Source organism: Nicotiana tabacum, chromosome 3 (assembly GCF_000715075.1).
Source record: "Nicotiana tabacum cultivar K326 chromosome 3, ASM71507v2, whole genome shotgun sequence".
NCBI lineage: Eukaryota > Viridiplantae > Streptophyta > Magnoliopsida > Solanales > Solanaceae > Nicotiana > Nicotiana tabacum.
Window position 1 is genome coordinate 166,872,296 of NC_134082.1, and position 21,434 is coordinate 166,893,729.

The following is a 21,434-nucleotide window of genomic DNA, read 5'->3' on the forward strand; positions in this document are numbered from 1 at the left end:
TCCCCTGTAAAGAAAAAATTAGCTTTAGAAAGCGTAAAGAATGTAGAGAATAATAAAATTGTTGCAATAAAAATAATGTACAAAGTTAAAGAATGTCGAGAGTAATTTGTAAGCAATCAATTTTTTTTAGAAATTATATAATGCTATAATACACCAAACCAAACAGTGGATAAGAAATAATCTCAGCATAACTAATTTATACATTACTAATACCAGAATTACCAATACACCATATTCAACACTATTCGTATACTTCCTTTCAAACGATCCCTAAGTGTATTAGTTATACCTAGATTAAAAAAACACTACCAAACAAGATATTTGTAATATTAAAACTAATACGTATATTATTTTTTTCATAATACATCCTACCAAACGACCCTAAAGGAGATTACTGTCCATTTAAATCTTCAGCTTCTCAGCGTTATACCAAAAAGAAAGTCGAAAAGAAAAAAAAGACTCGGCAACATGACATGATGCCAAGGACGATAATATTTAATGTTTATTATAGTTGACCTCAATAATTGTATATAAAAAAGAAATTGGGAGAATAGAAAAAAATGTTAACGTTAATTAGATGTAGGATGCTGCATTATTTCGTACTAAAATATTTTTAAATATAATTGACTCGTGAATTTTATTACAACGTGCTTTAATCTAAAGGCCTCTCCCATTCATCAGGGTCCCACCACCATTAACCCCGACCCCATTTCAGAAATCGACGTGTGTGATTTTATCAGAAATTAACAATTCTTAGAAACCCTTTAGTCGATTTTTTTTACTTTTAATATATATTAAATGATGCTCCATCTGTCCCAAATATTTGTCAAACTGAGCATTCTTTGATTTCCAATGTGCACTATTCACCTTTTCTAAATGAAGAAAAATTTAATTTACCTTTTTTCAGTAAAAGTTTCAGCATGCTTAAATTTTAGCTGCAAAAAATGAATTAATCTACATTTGATTACTCCATTCGGTCCACAATAAGTGACCAATTTGCTTTGGGTATGCCCATTAAAAAAATATTAAATTATATATAAAAATACCTAGTATGACTAAACTACCCTTAATTAAATATTTAATGTGAGGAATAAGAAAACTTTTTAGGGATATGAACATAAGAGTAATTTTATAAAAAATAAATTTAAATTTTTTCTGACACCTCCAAGTCAATTAGTCAAATTGACTTTTAAAAAGGGAAAGTCCCGACAAAATAAAGAGGGAAAGGACAAAATTTTCTTTTGGTTTCTTTTGTATTAGAATAGTGTGAAAGAAGGTGGGGTAAAATTGGTGTGTAAGAAAAACTCAAGTGACACTCTGATACTTGATCATGTAATAACCTTGACTTAGACATTTTATACATAGGATTTGCCATGAAATTCATGTTTGGATATGGTTGATTTAATGAAAAAACATGATCAGATCGAAAAGAGAAGAAAAGTAAGTTAAAGAAGGATTGAAACCAAAAGTCACACAGATCACAATCGAACTTCAAATAAGATATGTAAATGATAGTAACGTGAATTGGTACTATATTTTAAACGACTAATATGATAAGAAGAGTATGTTATCGAAATACATATCAATAGATTAACATAACGAGTTAATTAATTTCTATATGGCGTGAATACCAGGAAATAGACTCGCAATTTCAATGGTCAAAACTTGGAGGAAATTAAAAATGATTAAAGAAAACAAATCCCGTTAGAAGGGAAAAAAAAATCAAATTCAATGCTAGAAACTAATTAAATTCGAAAAAGGAATACCAGAGAGAGAGAGAGTAATAATGTGAGTAAAATAATAGCTAAAACATTGTTGACTTATATTAATAGGTTTATCCACCATGGGTATTATCGACAAATCAAACTCTCGTGGCTCCATATAAATACTGGAGTTGAAGGCCCTGTGTAGGACACACCACTCTTTAAATTGCCTAAGGCAAGTTTCTATTCATTGGTTCCTCACTTTTTGGAATAATAAGCTTTGCTCTTTTGTCCTGCTCTTCTTTCTCTTCACTCCTTTTAGCAGGTAATTTATCTTATTTTTAGGTTATTAATTTCATTTATCATGAACAATATATTGTAATTATCTTTTAGATAACATTTTTTTACTACATATTGCAGACATTGAAAGAAGATTTAAGGTTTTGCTGGATCTGGTTGGATTTTGTTAAGGTTGTTTTACTAGGAAGTCATCATGGCGGTTAAATGTGAATCATCACCAATGCATGCTACCTCTAGCGGAGTACTCCAAGGGGATAATCCGCTGCATTATGCACTGCCTTTGGCGATTGTACAGATATGCTTGGTGCTTGTACTCACTCGAGTCCTCGCCTATATTCTCCGACCATTGAGACAACCGCGTGTTGTTGCTGAGATTATTGTAAGTCTTTCCTCTCTTAGGTTCTCTCTCGTAGCTTAAGCTTGAAACTAGTTTTACGATCTCATCACAGGAAAAGGAAAGGAAAAAAAAAATAGATTATTGTCCCTCCTTCTTTTGGTCCAAAATAATGTTAAGTTTTTAATAAAACAATACTTTATCTATTTCATTTTATTTTATGTGATACTCTTATTATTTTTCTTTTTAATATGTTCTAAGAAGATTAATATATTCTATATTCGGGAAAAGACCAAAATGATTGGCGTCCTATTATGCTACTTTGTTTGTCCAAAGTCACATGAGACCTAGTCTTCTCTATTTAATTTTTTTTTTTTTAAAAAAAACTCAAACTTATAATGAGCAATTTCTAGCTCTACTTTTGTGTTAATTCTTCTTTAGAATATATCAGATCGTTTAACTTTTAACTCCACTCATTTACGTACTGATGCAAACAAGAGTGCTATTTTTTGAAGAAGGGTTTAGTTTATTGGTTTCTTTCTCCAAGTGTCCCTATATGATCTTTTAACAAATTAATTATTGTCGCCTCCAAGTTCAAAGGATTAACTGGCGTAGAATGATTGGTATTACATTAATTAATGCATCCAAAAAATTTTATTAATAATATAAAGTCCACTTTAGCACACGTCCTCTATTTTTATTATTTATTCTTATTGTTTCTTTTCAAACGTAACTCGTGTAGGCTATACTAATTTAGTGATATTGCCTATCATGTAATACTGAGATGCGAATCGTCAGGTATCCAATTGTGGAAATTGTACGTTTAACTTAAAATGGAAGGAGTAGTTATAGTTGATGAATAGTTATTCTATCCTGCATCCCTTTTTGTTCAGAGGTTGATGAATGAAAGAGAATCAACTTCAAAACAATAAAATTATAAACTTATATGAACCTTTTTTATTAATTTTCTGTGGGATGAGTATAATTAATTTCTTTCTTCCTTGCTAATACATACTGATAAATACATGTCGACGTTAGAAGTCAAATTTTCTAATTAACAATATATAGTTTCGTGAAAATATTTTTCTGTGGTCGCAATATATTTACTTCAGAAAAACATCATCCTGGAACATCATGTACTCTCCGTCGTTTAAAAGAATTTAAATTGATATAATCATGGGATTTAAAAGAATGTCATCGTATTATAAGTATACATTTTAAATTATTATTATTATTATTATTATTATTATTATTATTATTATTATTATTATTATTATTATTATTATTATTATATTATATTTGACAGTAATTCAATCCTAAAGCAACATATTCAATCGAACCCAAAGTACCCGCCATTAGTCCGCCATTTTTGAAAAGGTGACAATTGATTTTTATTTTGGCAGGGAGGAATTCTACTAGGTCCTTCTGCTCTTGGACGCAACGAGAAGTATCTGAATGCGATATTTCCAAAAAGTAGCCTCACAGTGTTGGATACATTGGCTAACCTTGGCCTCCTATTCTTTCTTTTCCTCGTTGGGACTGAGTTAGACCCAAGGTCTCTTCGTCGAACTGGAAAAAAAGCACTAAGTATTGCTCTTGCTGGAATCACTCTCCCTTTTGTATTAGGAATTGGAACATCTTTTGCTCTCCGAGCCACAATTGCCGAAGGGGTTAATCAAGGACCTTTTCTAGTTTTCATGGGAGTTGCTCTGTCTATCACTGCCTTCCCTGTTTTGGCTCGTATTTTAGCTGAACTCAAGCTTTTGACAACCGATGTTGGTCGAATGGCGATGTCCGCTGCCGCGGTCAATGATGTAGCCGCATGGATTCTACTCGCTCTTGCTATTGCACTTTCTGGTCAGAGGCGGATGTAGCTTTTCTTTTTTATAGGTTCAATTGAACTCGCAGTAAATATTATATTCTTAAGAATCATAAAACTTGAATATATCAAATTTAAATTTTGGATCGGCTTCTGTTTCAGGTTCCGGTTCTCCCATAATTTCATTATGGGTCCTCTTATGTGGGACAGGTTTTGTCCTGATTTGTATATTCACTGCACCTCTAATATTCAATTGGATGGCAAGGCAATGTTCAGAGGGAGAGCCAGTGAATGAGTTATATGTGTGCGCTACATTGGCAATTGTTTTGGCTGCAGGATTTGTTACTGATGCAATTGGTATTCATGCCCTATTTGGTGCTTTTGTTGTTGGGGTTCTCGTACCAAAAGATGGGCCATTTGCAGGTGCTTTAGTGGAAAAAGTGGAGGATCTTGTGTCTGGACTATTCCTTCCTCTATACTTTGTGTCTAGTGGATTAAAAACAAATGTAGCCACTATTCAAGGAGCTCAATCTTGGGGTCTTCTTGCTCTTGTCATTACTACCTCATGTTTTGGCAAGATTGTTGGTACTGTATTTGTCTCTCTCATGTGCAAGTTGTCTCTTCAAGAATCCTTGGCTCTTGGTTTCTTGATGAACACTAAAGGGTTAGTGGAACTCATTGTCCTTAACATTGGCAAAGATAAAGGGGTAAGCTTCATTTCAGCTATTTAATATGTTAAACTCTTTAATCTTTCCAAAAATATATAGTAACACCATTTTATATTTGAAAACTCTTTAACTTTAAACTTTTTATCTCGATCTTAATGACATGCTCTTATTATAGGCATAAAATTAAATACCATGGCATTACTTTAGTATATAGTCTTTCTTTCTGAAATATTTTCCTCAATCAAACACCATCATATAAATGAATGAAACAGGTGGAGTAGATTTTCATTATATTTAACCTTTCGAGTTGCACATAAAATAATATCGTGTCGGATTAATTTTGTAGGTATTGAACGATCAAATATTTGCGATCATGGTGTTAATGGCTCTCTTCACAACATTCATGACAACCCCAATAGTTATAGCCATCTACAAGCCAGCCAAAATGGCTGTCACGGAATACAAACACAGAACAATAATGAGGAAAGACACAAGCAAGGCACAACTCCGAATCTTGACATGTTTCCACGGCACAAGAAATATCCCCACACTGATAAATCTCATCGAAGCCTCTAGAGGAACAGAGAAAAAGGAAGGACTTCGCGTCTACGCGATGCACCTCTTGGAGCTTACTGAAAGATCCTCAGCAATTCTAATGGTTCACAAGGCCAGAAAGAACGGGCTTCCGTTTTGGAATAAAGGACAGGTAGGGGAATCAAACCAAGTCATTGTCGCATTTGAGACATTTGGACAACTCAGTAAGGTGTCAATTCGACCAACAACTGCAATCTCTGCTATGACTAGTATGCATGAGGACATAATTGCTAGCGCGGAGAGAAAAAGAGTTTCAATGATAATTTTACCGTTCCATAAACATCAGAGAATTGACGGACATTTTGAAACAACACGAGCTGATCTTAGACTTGTCAATCGACGAGTTCTACAACACGCACCGTGTTCTGTTAGCATATTAATTGACCGTGGGCTCGGCGGAGCATGTCATGTATCTGCTAGCGAAGTTGATTATTCGGTACTGGTTTTGTTCTTTGGGGGTCAAGATGATCGTGAAGCGCTCGCTTATGGTATGCGCATGGCCGAGCACCCTGGCATTACTTTAACCGCGGTCCGTTTTGTAACGGACCCTGAGGTTGTTGGGCTCACTGTCCACGTGGACATCATCGATGACTCTGGCCCCGAGGCCGAGTTAACAGATGAAGAATTTCTTGCGGACTTAAAGCAGAAATCAAGTGGTGACGGTTCTATCATTTTCGAGGAGATTACAGTGAAAGATGCTACAGAAACTATAGAAGCAATCCGCGCATATAAAAAGGTTAACCTGTTCCTGGTCGGAGAATGTCTGAGGGTCAATTGGTTTCGACATTTGATACAAGGACTGACTGTCCAGAATTGGGGCCTTTGGGAAACTTGTTAATTTCCCCTGAATTTTCAACAACGGCATCAGTTTTAGTGGTGCAGAAGTATCGTAGCGAGTTATCTCAAGATTCGCTCAGCACTTTGAAGGAAGGAGCTTCAGCTAAAGGAGATGATGATGAAACTGAAATTTAATTTCTTGCACGTTATGAATAAGGAATTACTTACCAAATCGCAGAAAGTTATGTACATATATATATATATATATATATTCCTCTCGTTTTCCCTTCTTACGCAAAGCTGTAAATTTTAAGGTTTCTTTTTTTTTGGGGGGTCATTTTACAAGATACTGTTGCACTGACTTCCCTTGAAAGGAAAGTTACAACTGGTTGTACTTTAAATACATGTAAGTAAAATATGCGAAGATTTTCTACTGTTAGTAACCCCAATTATTGAATATTGGAATGAAACAGGTTTCAAGCGAATGAAATGAACAGTAAGAATTCATATATCAAACGTGTACCTCATTAGTTTGGATCGATCTCTTGTTATTATTTTTGTGGTTGTTTATATATATAGAAGAGTAAATTAATGTATAAAGCTTTATGTAAAACACATGACCTTCTTTAGTTCATATTTTTCAATTCTGTTAATGATTCTTACCCTTTCTAAATATTTCAATAATCTGGACAAAAAGAATTTTGTTTGCTTAATTAATTTGCAGTTAATCAATCTATTACTCCTATTAATCTATACTATATTAAAAGCACGAAAGTCCTTAGCGAAATGTCGTTCGTCTTTTTTGTCCTTTAAAAATAGAGTTCATATTGGACAAAATAGTAATTTAAATATTTTCCTAATATGTAAGAATAGTCATTTAATTATTTTCCTACTAGATGGGACATTAAAATCAACTATAGTCCTGATTATTAAATTTTTCTATATTTGAATTATGTAGAGAATCCTAATATTCAGGATTCTAAAAGCAATTAAATTTTTATTTAATATAATTTTTTTTAATTTAAAGCCCATTAATATTAAAGTTGTAGTAAACTATAATATTTTTTTATCATTCAAAACTTAGAGATTAAAAATACGTACTTGTACTACCTTTTTTTCCGTCAGATTAGCCCTACTTTTGAAGCTACTAAAAGAAGGCACACGTAAGCTATATATATAACACAAAAATAAAATACTCATTATATTTGGCAAAATTAAAAGCAACATTAAATTATTAATAAAAGTTAAAGAACAATAGTTATAAATTTTTTTTTCGTTAATTGAATTTTCTCTTGAATACTTAAATGATATATTAGCTAATTTATTTTTTGGCCAAGTTTGTCTAAGTATTTTTTTTTCATGTTATACGTAAAACGAAGGAGTCAATTTTAAAATTGAGCTTGAAATATTTGCTTTCGTTTCTTTCAACTATTTTTGGCCTATTTTCCTTCTAATGTCTTTTATAACATGACATATTTTAGGTATTTAGATTTTTTAATATACATTACCACAGTAAAATTAGGAGTATAAATTTTCATCATACATCAATAATTTTATAATATTAATAAATAAATTTATAGGAATAACCGAATATATAGAAGATTAATTTTATCTCATTTCTAAAGATCAATATTCAGTTTATGTAAATAAATATGCAACATGAATCATGGAATAGGTTAAAATTCAAGCATGAAATGAAAGAGCTGTAATCCATGTTTTTATCATTTTTTGAAGTGCAAATACTTTTATTTTGTACTCATGTAAAGACTTTTGTGTTACTAAATTTAGTATTTAATATCTAATACCGTTGAAGGGAAATTTGGAACATTACATAGATGCTATTATATATTGTCATGTGAATTTTGTTTCATTATAAAAAATAAAAATAAGAAAGGTAAGCGTAATTTTCAACCACAATAGAAGTTTGTGTTATAAATAGAATCGCTTTCTTTAATGCTTAAAATAAATAATTAAATAATTAAATTAGCTAAGTAGCAAAAGAATGCAATTCAATTTTCCCCAAAAAAATATCGTATAAGTAAAAGTATTTTTCAAATGGAAAAAACTCCTAGGGTACATATATTTGTTCCATAAGAAGTGCATTAATAGTGAAAGATAAAAAATTAAGTAAAATCAGTTATTGTGTAATATTAAGAGTCAAATCGGTAAAAATATAATTTTGAAACAATAAAGATGAAAACGTAAAAGCTAAATTATATTCTATATGAGTTGCCAATAATAATTGTTAATTTTTTTCAAACATTCCTACAAAGTCAAAATCATGATGAGACCATGGAACATTTGTTTGTGAACTATCGCTTTACAAAGGAAGTATGACAGAGAATCCTTCATTGGATGAAAAGACAGGATGTTGTGAAAGATAACTAGGACCAACATATGCAATGGGTGACAAAATGGCCTAAGGGCTGGACACAGAGAGCTCAACTCTATGAGATGGTATATGCTGAGATAACACATGTCATTTGGATAGAAAGGAACCTGAGGCTATTTGAAAAGAGAAGTAGAGGAGCTAATAGTATTGCATTGCACGAGAAGTAGCCTACATTTGTAATGTGAGAGCCACCACTGGGATTAGTAGTTTGGTACAGCATTTCATGTTTTCATAAAAATAGTTATGTAGGTTTTTGGAACTTGTAAGACTATAGCTGCTGAGGCATAAGCAGGCTATGAATATGTAAAACTTTACTAGTTAAAGTTAATACTGGCCAGACAGTTTTTTTAAAATAGTAACTTTAAGTTGACTTTAATGAGAAAGAAATAAAGTTAATAGGGAGTGGCTAATAAGTGCTAACCCGTGACAATTTAGTCCTCTTTTCCATGTTAATTATTGCATACTTTGAATTCAAACTCCTTTTGATAACAATACTAGTGCAAGGAAAAAAATCATCTAAGCATTTTATCTTTAATATTTTCCAAACAATATATAAGGCATAGTTGAACTTTTAACAAGCCCAATAATGGAGACAAAGACCACTCATATCATTTCCATAATATATACTTCCTCCGTTTCATATTATATGAGATACTTTCCTTTTTAGTCTGTTCCAAAACAAATGACACATTTCTAAATTTGGAAATAATTCAACTTTAAATTCTTTCATTTTACCCATTTACCCTTAATGAGAAGTTTTTATAGTCACACAAATGTCATGGCCCCACAAACTTTTTACCTCTTAAGTTTTTAAGACCACAAGTTTCAAAAATCTTCTTCTTTTTTCTTAAACTCCGTGCCGAGTCAAACTACCTCATTTAATATGAAACGGAGGGAGTAGTAGTTGTACAACAATACGTCTTCTATCCCTTCATGACGCCCTCTTGGTTTGGAGGATGGTCATCCGTATGGTGGTCATCTATACGGACAGAGCTTGTCTAGTACGGTGTACATTTCCTGTGTGATTCCAGGCTATTGCACATGGAGAGTTTAACCAGTACGCACATAGTACTCACTCGAAGGGTCAGCCTCAGAGGTTGTAGCGACTGTGGGTTCCTCCTTACCCAAAAAAAAAAAAAACAATACGTCTTCTTTTTTTGCCTTTTCAATACCAAATATATAGTATATATTAAAAGTAAGAAATACCCGTTTATGAAGGAGTTAAACCTGAGATATTTGCAAATAACATATACGGATTCCATCAGACTACGATGCCATTGACAAATCCAATATATGTTTAATAGTATCCGTTTATTTTAATATTAGTCCTTCAATTATTTCTATCGTTAGGACAAGTCATTGTTAATACGTGTCTGACATTGTGCTCTATCATTTTGTAATTTCTTTCACCGACCAGTTGTGACATGAAGCCTTTCTAAATAAACATTCTTAGATTTAAATGATGGTTTAATAGACAAGTGTTTACGAGGTATTGAGGTTAACTTCTCACCAGAAAAAGTAGTATACCAATTGAAAGAGTGATTTCTCTCTTTTAAAGTGTATAATAATAATAATGATTAGACTTAGTAAATCAAATAACAGAGTACAAAGGGTTAAAAAGAAAGGGTCAATTAATCTTGTGGCGTGTTTGTTTGATGGGATTATTTCACATATTATATTGTGCTATTTTTTTTGTGTGTGGTTGAAATAGGAAATATTATATATATAGTTGATATGTATCTTTACAAATTAGAGTAAAAATAGCACGGGCTAGCCAGTTTTCGGACCGGTCATTCAAAAATAGCCAGTATTTGCAAATTCATGGAAAAATAGCCACTATTTTGCTGCAACACGGAAAGTTCCAGCATAATATACTGGAGATCGGTGCACCTGTGTATGAACTTCCAGCATATTATGCTGGAACTTCAACACGCGGAAAGTTCCAACATAATATACTGGAGATTGGAGCACCTATGTATGAACTTCCAGCATATTATGTTGGACCGGTATATTATACTGGAATTCCAGTATATTATGCTGGAAGTCCAGTATATTATACTAGAACTCCAGTATAATATATTGGGGTTCTATGTATACTTATGCTGGAACTCCAATATATTATGCTGGAGTTCCAATATATTATGCTGGAGTATTTTCTGGATTTTGAACAATATTTTCGTTCAAATTTATCTTTACATAAAAAGTAACTAAATTTCGATTACTGTTGAAAGTGTGACAATTTTTAAATTTCTCCCCAAATTAGAGTACTAGAGGAAACATGTTCCACGGGAATATTACAGTGATCCATAGTTTGACTCTTATCAACCACATTTATGTGCTTTTGTTTCTCACATTCTCGAACTATTTTGAAATAGGTATTAATTTGTGAAGATAACAGATAAAGAAAGAGCACTCATAAAATAACAATAATAATAATAGTTTTAAGGATTAATTAGATATACTGAGTGGTGAAAAAAGCTCGTCTTCTCCATGCTTTCAGCTCACGTTAGCTAAACGTGCACCGAGTGCATCTGCCATGGCTAGGGGGCGACGTAGAGGAAGAAGAAGGCCAAAAAAAGTTTCTAAGATACCGATCTCAACAGCTGGAAGCTCAATTAGTAACAAATCTAAAGCTGGAAAGACAACTCAAGACATACAAACACCGGAACGACAAGAAGGAGTAGAAACTGGGAAGGATATGATTATTCCTTCAACTATTTCGGAGGTTAGTAGGAAATTGACATTAGGTATACCGGCTCAAATGTCATGACCCAAAATCTCACCTATCGTGATGGCGCCTATCATGGAACTAGGCAAGCCTCAACTCGACATCTCAACACAATAGAACTTTTAAATAAAGGCAGAAGTAGTTAATATTAAAGAAATCCTTTTAAAAAATAGAATATAACTCAAACATTATTATACAATCCATCCCTAATACCGGTGTCACCAAGTGCATGAGCATCTAAATGATAATAACACCCGACTGATAAAAAACTATCTAAAAATATAGAACAATACAACATGAAAGGAAAGGAGAGTCAAGGTCAGCGAACGCCATGCAGCGACCTCAATAGTCTCCTGAGTCTGACTCCTCAATCAGCAACCACTGTGACCAGAAGTTTCTGGATTTGTATACGAGGTACAAGGGGTAACGTGAGTACACCAACTTAGTAAGTAACAGAAAGAAATAAGGAACTGAGAAGCAGTGACGAGCTATGCAAATACAGTTATCTCAATAACTTTCAAATAAGAGTAGTCATACTTTCGATTTAACAGTTTAAGTTTCATCAGTGCATACTCAAATAAACCAGATATCAAATATTCCAGAAATATGTATGATAGGGACAAATAGCAACTGAGTGTAGTAATTCACTGAAAACAAATATGGCCTCTCAAGGCAATATTCATTCAGCTCATCTCAACAGCTTAATCACTCGGCTCTCAGCCCTCAATAATCATACTCAATAGGTACCTGCGCTCTCTGGGGGTGTGCAGACTCCGTAGGGGCTCCTTCAGCCCAAGCGCTATAAACTGCACGGACAACTCACGTGCTGCACGGACAACTCACATGCTATCATATACCTGCGCTCACTGGGGGTGTGCAGACTCCTGGAGGGGCTCCTTTAGCCCAAGCGCTATAATCTACATAGACAACTCACGTGCTGCACAAACAACTCACGTGCTATAATATAATATCTGGATCCGTACGGACAACTCACGTGCTACACGGACAACTCACGTGCTATAATATCAATATCTGGATCCGCACAGACAACTCACGTGCTATAGTATCAATATCTGGATCTGCACTGGCAACTCACGTGCTGCACGAACAACTCACGTGCTATAGTATCAATATCTCACAACTTGGCCCTCGACCTTACTCAGTCATCAATCTCTTCAGTCTCTTGGACTCTCATAAATATGGATACTGTTTACGGATACTGTACATGCTACTATACACGGATGTTGTTCACGCAGGTGCGGTCACTGTTCACATGTGCGAAAAATGCAGAAACTGCCTAGAAAATTTCAGCAGATAAATACAAGTCCGAATTGATCCGTTAACCTTCCAAAATCCACCCGAGGCCCTCGGGACCTTAATAAAATACACCAAAAAGTCCTAAAACATCATACGAACTTAGTCGAAACCTCAAATCACATCATAAAATGCTAAAACCGTGCATCACACCCCAATTCAAGCCTAATGAATCTAAGAACGTCCAACTTTTTTATTTGATGCAAAAACCTATCAAATCAAGCCCGAATGACTTCAAATTTTGCATACAAGTCATAAACAACATAACGAAGCTATGAAAATTTTCATAATTGAATTCCGACCCCGATATCAAAAAGTCAACCCCCGGTCAAACTTCCAAACTTAAATTTCTTATTTTCGCCATTTCAAGTCTATTTTAGCTACGGACCTCGAAATAAATATTCGGACACACTCCTAATCCCAAAATTACCATACGGAGCTATTGAAATTATCAAAAATCCATTCCGGAGTCGTTTGCTCAAAAGTCAAATCTTCGGTCAAACTTTAAAAATCTTTAGCCTTAGATTTCTTGATTCCGTTAAATGACGATAATTTGATGTAGGGACCTTCAAATTTGATTTCGAGCATATGACCAAGTCCAAAATCACGATACGGTTCTACCGGAATGGTCAAAACTCGGATCCGGGTTCGTTTGCTCAAAATATTGACCGAAGTTAACTCAGTTGAGTTTTAAAGTTCTAATTCACATTTTAATCCATTTTTTCACATAAAAACCTTACAGAAAATTATACGGACTGTGGAGAAATAATTAATAGCGCTTTTCAAGGTATTAAACACACGGAGATAATTATTTAATTTAAAGATGACATTTTGGGTCATCACATTCTCTACCTCTAAAACAAACGTTCGTCCTCGAACGTACTAAGAATTATTCCGAGGTTTCCAAATTGATGATTTTACTTTTACAAATATACTCGCGGTTGATCCCACATTTCCGCATTCGACATAAGTCCGACAACATCATTTCAATTGAGATTATTTCCTTTATCCATATTTGTAAACTTTAAGACCAAATTTCTTATACTCCAATCATTTCCAAAAAGGTCCGATTTTCACGTCAACACACGATATTAGTCTTGACTGGCTATAGCAACCCGTGCCTACGCACCCATCAAATACGGGGTGTTATATTTGTCATGACCCAAAATCTCACCTGTCGTGATGGCGCCTATCGTGGAACTAGGCAAGCCTCAACTCGATATCTCAACACAATAGAACTTTTAAATAAAGGCAGAAGTAGTTAATATTAAAGAAATCCTTTTAAAAAATAGAATATAACTCAAACATTACTATACAATCCATCCCTAATACCGGTGTCACCAAGTGCATGAGCATCTAAATGATAACAACATCCGACTGATAAAAAACTGTCTAAAAATATAGAACAATACAACATGAAAGGAAAGGAAAGTCAAGGTCAGCGAACGCCATGCAGCGACCTCAATAGTCTCCTGAGTCTGACTCCTCAATCAGCAACCGCCGTGACCAGAAGTTTCTGGATTTGTATACGAGGTACAAGGAGTAACGTGAGTACACCAACTTAGTAAGTAACAGAAAGAAATAAGGAACTGAGAAGTAGTGACGAGCTATGCAAATACAGTTATCTCAATAACTTTCAAATAAGAGTAGCCATACTTTCGATTTAACAATTTAAGTCTCATCAGTGCATACTCAAATAAACCAGATATCAAATATTCCAGAAATATGTACGGACAAATAGAAACTGAGTGTAGCAATTAACTGAAAACAAATATGGCCTCTCAAGGCAACAATCACTCAGCTCATCTCAACAGCTTAATCACTCGGCTCTCAGCCCTCAATAATCATACTCAATAGGTACCTGCGCTCACTGGGGGTGTGCAGACTCCGGAGGGGCTCCTTCAGCCCAAGCGCTATAAATTGCACGGATAACTCACATGCTGCACGAACAACTCACATGCTATCAATAGGTACCTGCGCTCACTGGGGGTGTGCAGACTTTTGGAGGGGCTCCTTCAGTCCAAGCGCTATAATCTACACGGACAACTCACGTGCTGCACGGACAACTCACGTGCTATAATATAATATCTGGATCCGCACGGACAACTCACGTGCTGCACGGACAACTCATGTGCTATAGTATCAATATCTGGATCCGCACGGACAACTCATGTGCTATAGTATCAATATCTGGATCCGCACGGACAACTCACGTGCTATAGTATCAATATCTTGATCTGCACGGGAAACTCATGTGCTGCACGGACAATTCACGTGTTATAGTATCAATATATCACAACTAGGCCCTCGACCTTACTCAGTCATCAATCTCTTCAGTCTCTCAGACTTTCAGAAATCATATAAATAACCCAAATAGAAGTAATATCATGTATCAACAATAAACAGTAAGAGACAAGGCATAATAAGCAAGAAAAGCTATGACTGAGTACAAATAGTAATTTAGCAGCTATGTCATCAAGTACACGACCTCTCAGGTCTCAACAGTGATCACATAAGGCCTAAACATAATTTCTAACATGAAGTACAATCAATTTCTATGAAAACAGAGGGAACATGTATTAAACAGTAGGCCAATTGATTCTACAGTCTCGCGGGACGGACCAAGTCACAATACCTACGGTGCACGCCCACACGCCCGTCACCTATCATGTGCGTCACCTCCAAAATAGTCATACAACACAATGTCCAGGGTTTCATACTCTCAGGACCAGATCTATAACCGTTACTTACCTCAATCCGAGCAAAACTCCTACTCCGAAATGCCTTTGTCGCTCAAATCGGCCTCCAAACGTCCCAAATCTAGTCAAAATTAACTTGATTCATTCAATACATATTATAGGAATTAATTCCATATGAAAATACTAATTTTCCAACAAAATCCGAAATTAACCCAAAAATCGCCAGTGGGGCCCGCGTCTCGGAATACTACAAAAGTCACGGATTATGAACCCCACCTAACCACGAGTCCAACCATATAAATTTTACCAAAATACAACATCGGATTGGCTTTCAAATCTTAAAAATGCATCTTTATGGAATTTTAGAAAATTCTTCCATTTCTCTTCAAATATCAATAATCTAACGCAAAAAATGAAGATTTATTTATAAAATATAATCACAAGGGAGTCAAGAACACTTATCCCAAGTTTTGTAGTGAACTTTGCCTTTAAAAATTGCCCAAACCGAGCTTGGGAGTCCAAAAACGAAAGAAAACTCGGACTGCTTGTTATGCACTGTCCAGAATTTTTCGCGGTACTGTTCACGCGTGTTACTATTCACGCGTGTTACTATTCATGAATATTGTTCACGGATACTGTTTACGGGTACTGTACATGCTACTATACATGGCTATTGTACACGGATACTGTTCACACAGGTGCGGTCACTTCACACGTGCGAAAAGTGCAGAAACTGCCCAGAAAATTTCAATAGATAAATACAAGTCCGAATTGATCCGTTAACCTTCCGAAATCCACCCGAGGCCTTCGGGACATCAATAAAATACACCAACAAGTCCTAAAGCATCATAAGAACTTACTCGAAACCTCAAATCACATCATAAAATGCTAAAAACGTGCATCACACCTCAATTCAAGCCTAATGAATCTAAGAACGTCCAACTTCTATATTCGATGCAAAAACCTATCAAATCAAGTCCGAATGACTTCAATTTTTTCATACAAGTCATAAATGACATAACGAAGCTATACAAATTTTCATAACTGGATTCCAACCCCGATATCAAAAAGTCAACCCCCGGTCAAACTTCCAAACTTAAATTTCTTATTTTCACCATTTCAAGTCTATTTTAGCCACGAACCTCGAAATAAATTTTCAGACACACTCCTAAGCCCAAAATCACCATATGGAGCTATTAGAATTATCAAAAATCCATTCCGGAGTCGTTTGCTTAAAAGTCAAATCTCTGGTCAAACTTAAAAAATCTTTAGCCTTAGATTTCTAGATTCCGTTAAATGACGATAATTTGATGTAGGGACCTCCGAATTCGATTTCGGGTATATGACCAAGTCCCAAATCATGATACGATTCTACCGGAATGGTCAAAACTCGGATCCGGGTTCGTTTTCTCAAAATATTAACCGAAGTCAACTCAGTTGAGTTTTAAAGCTCTAATTCACATTTTAATCCATTTTTTCACATAAAAGCCTTCCAGAAAATTATACGGACCGTGCACGCAAGTCGAGAAATAATTAATAGCATTTTTCAAGGTTTTAAAATACCGAGATGATTATTTAATTTAAAGATGACATTTTGGGTCATCACATTCTCGACCTCTAAAACAAACGTTCGTCCTTGAACGTACTAAGAATTATTCTGAGGTTTTCAAATTGATGATTTTATTTTTACACATATACTCGTGGTTGATCCCACATTTCCACATTCGACATAAGTCCGACAACACCATTTCAATTGAGATTATTTCCTTTATCCATATTTGTAAACTTTAAGATCAAATTTCTTACACTCCAATCATTTCCAAAAGGTCTGATTTTCACGTTAACACACGATATTAGTCTCGACTGGCTATAGCAACTCGTGCCTACACACCCATCAAATACGGGGTGTTATATTCTCCCCCACTTAGGGTCATTCGTCCTCAAATGAGAAGTAGAGTCTGTCTTCAAACACATAATGTAACTTATCTCTTTGTTTGCTCATCTCAATATCCTAAATTTTTCTAACTCCCAAATTTTTCAGAAATTTCGGTAGAGTCTCCCCTGTAATTGGGCCTGTCCACCTGTCAGAGTGACACTAAAACAACTCCTAACAATATTTCCACAACCTAACAAAGCACCACAGAGTATATATCAGTAACACTAATCTCTGCATTACAAGAACGACATTATCACAATGATATCTTGACATAAAATGCGTCATATGTATGACCATAATCACATCTCTAGTCTTAATAGTTGTTCATAATGGATTACAACTTCGCCAATTAACCTCATGTTAACAAAATCTCATTTCAAACCTCTAGTTTACTAACAACGAGGCATGTAGATCTCATAATTACTTACCCGAATTAAGGAGTAACAATTTACATCCGCGGGCACTCACCTCGTAGTCTAAAACTCAATAATTACAATATAAATCTGGAAAATTATGCACAAAGATATTCATACAAAAATTTTCAAATAAGTCTAATAGGCATGACTCCCTATAAGTACTATAGTACAAATTTTAATTTCACAAAGGGAACATGTAAACACATATTTTTTTCTTTCACCACAAGGACCTTATCCTTATATAACATCCACCGCAGCTTGTAAGACGATTTAAATATTTCACATTATATATAACACGAGGATCTCATCCTCAACTCTGTACCACAAGTAATATGCACATCATTCCAAATTGGAACATTCCATTTTCTTCTTTTGAATAATTTTCTATTTAACAAAGTCACAACACATAATGATAGACATAGCTATCTCAATCGAATCTCCCAATAGGAGTATTCACATAAGTAGATTTTAGAATTACGAAGTTCACTCATAAGTGGAGCATAATAAGAGGAATTGTCTCGATACTCAGAACCAAATCAAGTTAAAATAAATTGTTACTTTATAATAATTCGAGACCGCACTTGTAACGACACCATCTGGTATTGCGACCTCAGCCATACCATAGAAAATATATCAACGGGTTGGGTCTCCTCCTCTAGGAGTCTCACCTCCACCTCTAACATCCCGACCCCTACCTCTAGTTGGTCATGTAAGTGGAGTATTAACTGCAATGGAGCATGTAGCCTGAGTGCTTTTAATAAATATGTTTCTCCCAAGTCTAGGACAATTTCCTCATGATGTGCCTAGTACTATTACATTCATAACAATCCCTTTAAGGTTTCGGTTGCTCATATTGAGTCTATGCTAGATAACTGGAATAAATGTTATATGAATCTCGTGTCGGTAGTATATTAAAAGAACTTACTGGAGCACCCCGAGTAATCAGATATATTGACTGGGCTGGCTGGCTGCCCAAGCTCGTGTCATAATGATTTATAGTTGTAGAGTAGAATCCGCTGAATCCTTTAAAACCTCGAGACCTCTTGGTCTTCTTAGCTTCCCTTCTTTTTTTTTCCTCATTCAGAACACATTCTAACATTTTGGCAATTTCTACCACTAGCCGAAATGAAGTATCAACATGTAGCTTCCCAAGTTTTACCAAATTTCAAGATCATAATTGAGTCCTTTAATGAGTCTGTGGACTCGCTCTCTGGCTTAGGAACCAAAGTAGGAGTATGACGGCTAACTTATTAAACCTGTTGACATATCCTGATACCGTCATAGTGACCTGACACAACCGTTCAAGCCCCATATGCCATATATTACAGAGAATCCATGAGACAAACTCCTTCAAAAACATTTCTGAGAACTGAGCCGAGTAGGTGGTGTTGCATTGGCTAGTCTTCCCTCTTCATAGGCTTGCCACAAACACCGACGGCTAATTTCTTCTTTACAAGCAAGACTGGGGCACCCCATGGTGCTACACTAGGCCAAATGAAGCCTTTGTCAAGCAGCTTTTGCAACTACTCCTTTAATTCTTTCAATTCTGCTGGGGCCATCCGATATGGTAGAATAGAAATGGGCTGAGTACCCGATACTAAATCAATACCAAAAATAATATCTCTATCTGGTGGCATACCTAGATAACGAGCAAAATATGATGAAAAATAGGAATACATGGAACTAGGGTCAAATAATATAGAAGCTTACATGTGGCACACTGAGATGATACCTGTGATTACTACATCTGAAGCAATGGCATCCAGTCTGGTAGGAAGGGCATAGAATCGGGCCTGACCGCCACCTGATCGGCCTCCCCCTCTAGGGTGGCCTCTAGCTAACTAGGTCCCACATCGAGCTGGCTGGACGGGTGGTGCATCTGCTGGAGTTGGTGCCATCAACCAAGAATCCTCTGACACTTATCCAAGAAACCCTGAGCATCCTTGCCCTCTGCACTGCTGAAAGTCGGAGGCTGAAGTCTATCAAACCTCTCCAATCTACGTTGCTCATCATCAAGCATGGCAGGAACCACATATTCCTTAACAGCTGGAACTGTCTGGGTTGGTAGTACCCCCGGTGTCTGAAGTCCCTACACCACCTGCTTTGGAGTACGGGTAACAGGGGTATGAGTACCTCCCCCGACCTGAGAAGTGGTAGGTGCGGCCTAAGCCGAAACCACCTGGGCAAGACCAGTGCAAACATTTAGTATCTGGGCCAAAGTCTCCTGAAGGTCTGGAATCACAATAGGCACAACTGATACCTAAGTTGGCTCTGCCGGCTCAGCCATATCTGGAATCTGCTCCTGAGCTGGAGCAACTGGTGGTACTACAGGTGCTTCTCCAACTGCTGAACGAGCCACACCTCAACCTCTACCATGGTCCTGGCCTCGGCCTCTCGCGACCCTTGTCACACCTCCTTTTTACGTCCCCGCGAGGGGTGAAGGAGTTTTTCCAATTAAAGGACAATCGAAACGGGATTTGTTTATTTATTTCAAAGTCGCCACTTGGGAGATTTAGGGTGTCCCTAGTCACCAATTTAATCCCGAATCGAAGAAAAGAATGACTCTGTTTAACAGTCCGCGAACCAAAAATCCGGATAAGGAATTCTGTTAACCCGGGAGAAGGTGTTAGGCATTCCCGAGTTCCGTGGTTCTAGCACGGTCGCTCAACTGTTGCATTTAGCTATTATCTGATTTTTTACATGAATAACCTACATGCTGATTATATTTTTTACTGCTTTTACATATACATATTTATTCAAGAAAGTGAACGCCGTTTAAAGTATGTCTTCGGATTGCGCCGCATCAAATGAACCCGCAATCTTAGGCACACTCTATTCAACGTCTTAGGATTTGGATTCGGGCCGCATAAAATGCCCGCCCATATTTAGGAATGTAATTTACTAAAGCCACGCCTGAAGATTCTAGCGCGTTATTATCTTTTGGGAGGGCCGTGAAATTCGCTAAACGACCCTTCCTGACTTCTAAAAATCTTAAACCTTTACTGAGGGCCCCGCAATTTTTTTTTATTTGGCGAAGCTCGTCTCATTTATTTTAAAAGGGAAATCCTAAAGTAACTACATTTCTATTTTAATTTGTCTCTAAATTAAAAAAAAGAAAAAGAAAAATCCTGATTAATTACATGCTGGAAAAAAACCCGTAACTTATCTAATTAACAAGTCCACAACCTATCTATGTGAGATTATTTGTAACATGAATTAATGCCAATACTTATGAGATTATAATCACTTAAGAGAATTAATGGAAATTAGTTTTAACCACCTAAATGAAATACTAATCGGGATTTGACTAAGTACTCTATCTCGTTTGTGGACTACTTGAATATATGCATGGAAACAAACAACTAACTAGAGATATGCTACTATCATGATCTACCCCATTAATCTAACAAAAAAAATAAAATTGAAAGGTTCATATTATATCAGCGCATGACCATTTATACAATTCTTTCTCTTTTCAGTCCAATTATACAAAAATTAAAACAGTTCACAAAGAAAAAACTAAATAGACCAAATTGCCTACTATCTACTTTATTGAAGCGATTGGATTTCATTGTTTCATTTCAACTTCAAAGCTTTATCACTACAAGATTCGAATGTGTACCTGGAATTCTAATTACAATAAGAGAGAAAAGAGGTCAGGAGCAACAATGTACAACAATAGCATAGCAACAGAATACCACAACAAACAACATCAACAAAAACCAGCAGTAACCAATGTAACAATGGTCAGAAC

General features: G+C 35.6%; 1 pseudogene; it reads left to right on the forward strand.

The window, feature by feature from the left end:
- The first annotated feature begins 1,913 nt into the window (after positions 1–1,913).
- On the forward strand, positions 1,914–6,808 carry LOC107801383 (cation/H(+) antiporter 18-like; annotated as a pseudogene).
- The last annotated feature ends 14,626 nt before the right edge of the window (positions 6,809–21,434 follow it).